At 39.2% G+C, this 2,899-nt stretch overlaps 1 pseudogene; it reads left to right on the top strand.

The window, feature by feature from the left end:
* Window positions 1-588: 588 nt before the first annotated feature.
* Window positions 589-1,871, top strand: LOC149190160 (N-terminal acetyltransferase A complex auxiliary subunit NAA15 pseudogene; annotated as a pseudogene).
* The last annotated feature ends 1,028 nt before the right edge of the window (window positions 1,872-2,899 follow it).

The following is a 2,899-nucleotide window of genomic DNA, read 5'->3' on the forward strand; positions in this document are numbered from 1 at the left end:
TGGAAGCGTTAGTGTATGTAAAAGCCCACATTTTGGTTTCCCTCTTACATGTGGGATAAATCCCACAAGCGAAATAAAATGTGCCACCAAAAGATTGTCGAACCAAGACAATCCAACAGGTAAGTGACAGTCGTCACTCAGCCAACTATAATGGAAAATCAATGGCCAAAGGAGATCTCATGAAGGGCATAAGATGCCAAGGCACGCGTCCACCAACATATACCACTCAGGATTGCCAGGTGCGCTCAAATGTTATGGTTGATGCCTGCAAGTGTCGAAAGAAACGCCAGGTAGATGAGTTTGTCAAGACAGGATTTAGATCAGAGATTTCCAAACCCTTTTCCATGTTGACTACTTTGTCTACTGGATCTGATTTGGGAGGTTCATGTACAAACAATATGGAAAACACGCTACCTCAGGAAATGCGTTTACCAATAAATCGCCAAAGCTTCCAACCAAGCACACGGTCGAAACTATTGTATGGAAGAATTTTGCTATGAATGAGCTACGGAGTATGGGAAAGCATCGACAGGTTAAATTCAAATGCAGAGATTTGTCAGAAATCTATCATTAGAAAAATAGAGTCCGATGCTCCAGCGTACTGAGATATTGTCAACGAAGTGTTTGATTTATAATTGCATGGACCGTAAGACATAAGCTTATGAGCTTGTTTGGCATGGCTTAAAGAATGATGTGAAAAGTCATGTCTGTTAGCATGTTTATGGTCGTCTCTACCGTTCAGATAGGGAGTACAGTGACACAATCAAAAGCTATAGAAATGCTCTTAAGATTGATCCAGAAAATATTGAAATTCTACGGGACCTTTCTCTTCTACAGGCACAAATGCGAGACTTGTCAGGATTTGTGGAAACAAGACAGCGACTATCAACTTTGAAGCCCAATCACCGTATGAATTGGATTGGATTCGCTGTTGCACATCACTTGAACTCAGATCCAAGAAAAGTTGCAGAAATTTTGGAAGCATATGAGGGGACACTAGAAAAGGACTATCCTCCCTATAATGAATGCTATCAACATTCTTAAATGCTTCTATACAAGATCTCTCTTCTTGAGGAATGTGGGGGCTCCAGAAAGAGCACTAGAGGAACTTAATAAGAAGGTGACCAAAATAGTTGACAAGTTGGCTTTTAAGAAGCAACATATCGATCCCTCCTTGGGGCAAACTCTGAAAATTATAGATATCATGAAGCATTCAGAAGTGTCTAGGTCTATCACTAGAGAGAGGAAAGCATTCACCAGAGCATGCTAATAAGTTGACTTCCTTGTACAAATCTCTTCAAGAGAAATATCCGTGGTCTGCAGCTGCTAAGCACATACCTCTTGACTTTCTCGAGAATGAAGAGTTACGGAAGGCAATGGACAACTATATTATACCCTTTCTAACTAAGGGGGTTCCTTCTCTGTTCTCAGGCCTACGTCCTTTATATGATTACCGAGGCAAGGCTGACATATTGGGGGGATTAATTCTTGAAATTGAAGCTTCTCTTCAGAATAATGGAAGTTTTTCTGCAAGGTCTCCAAAAAAGCCACCATCAACACTTCTGTGGACTCTCTTTTTGCTTGCCCGGCATTATGACATCAGAGGGCAGCATCATTTAGCTCTTGCCAAGATTGATAAGGCTATAGCACATACCCCAACTGTCATTGATATTTACTTGGTGAAAGGTAAAATACTTAAACGTGCAGGAGATCTAGTGGCAGTTGCAACATTGGTAGATGTAGCCCGGTCTATGGACCTTGCAGATCGATTTATAAATAATGAATGCGTTAAGCGTGTGCTTCAAGCAGATCGCCTAGGTAACAGGAGACCATATGTGTCAGTTGATTTTTTCTTATGGTGGAGAAGGTGACACTAATATCTGTTTTCGAAGTTGGCAAGGACAGAATGGGAGTTTTTTATTTTAGAGAGTCGAACTCCACTTCTTATGCCAAATTTCCAGCATCCAGATAAAATGCTTCATTGCTGGATTCTTCAGGAGCAGATGTGTGATTTTAAAAAGCAATGGCGATTTGGGCTAATGGGATTTTGTTTATTTATGATCAAATTAAAATCTTATGTCTTGTTAATATTCCTACTGGAAATATTCGATGCCTTGCCACACTTTCTGCATTCAAAGAAGATGGTTGTATCATCAACAGAGCGGGAAATTGCAACCCAAATATGTGCAACAAAATGAGAGATGTCATTTTGAACCCTACAGAAAACTGATGGTCGATCCAAGAGAAGATGATGGTATTTACAATGCCAGGGACTAAGATGGTTACTCCGCCTCTATACCTAACCTATTCTGTGTCACTTTATTGAGACTAACAGGAAGTATGAGTGGGGAATTAATTGTCACTTTGTTCATTCAAAAGAAGAGTTAAAGCCCTAAAGAAAACTGAATACTTTGAATTATGACAGCCTAAAGGATATGGAGTTGTTGCACAAAAAGCTAGAAATACCCTTATATTCTTGTTTGAAACAGAGATGTTGGAAATGCTAATTTATTGGTCAGCACACAGTTTATTCTAAATCAACTATCTCAGCCTATCACGATTCCTCAAATATCAATGAAGCCTTATCTCAGAGAAATAATAATCTTCAGTCTGCCTCAAGGTTTTGGGCTAGATTTGCATTCCAGATTTTGCGGCAATTATGGATATAACAATCTCAGATTCAAAGGATAAAGGTGGTTTCTTGAAAGACAAATTGCAATTAGATCAAATTCCAGATTTCATGCAAGCATTTAGTCAATAAATAACAAACTGTAATGGCAGTTTTGAGTAGTCAAAGACAAATGGCACTTAATCAGTCTAAGGGGGATTATCTCCATATTTTTAAGGCATAAAATGAGCACCCAAATACACAGGTGGAAAATAACCTGGTAGAATAAAA

The sequence above is a fragment of the Pinus tabuliformis genome, chromosome 3_1 (assembly GCF_031772625.1).
Source record: "Pinus tabuliformis cultivar Carrire ecotype Pingquan chromosome 3_1, CPIR1, whole genome shotgun sequence".
Lineage (NCBI taxonomy): Eukaryota > Viridiplantae > Streptophyta > Pinopsida > Pinales > Pinaceae > Pinus > Pinus tabuliformis.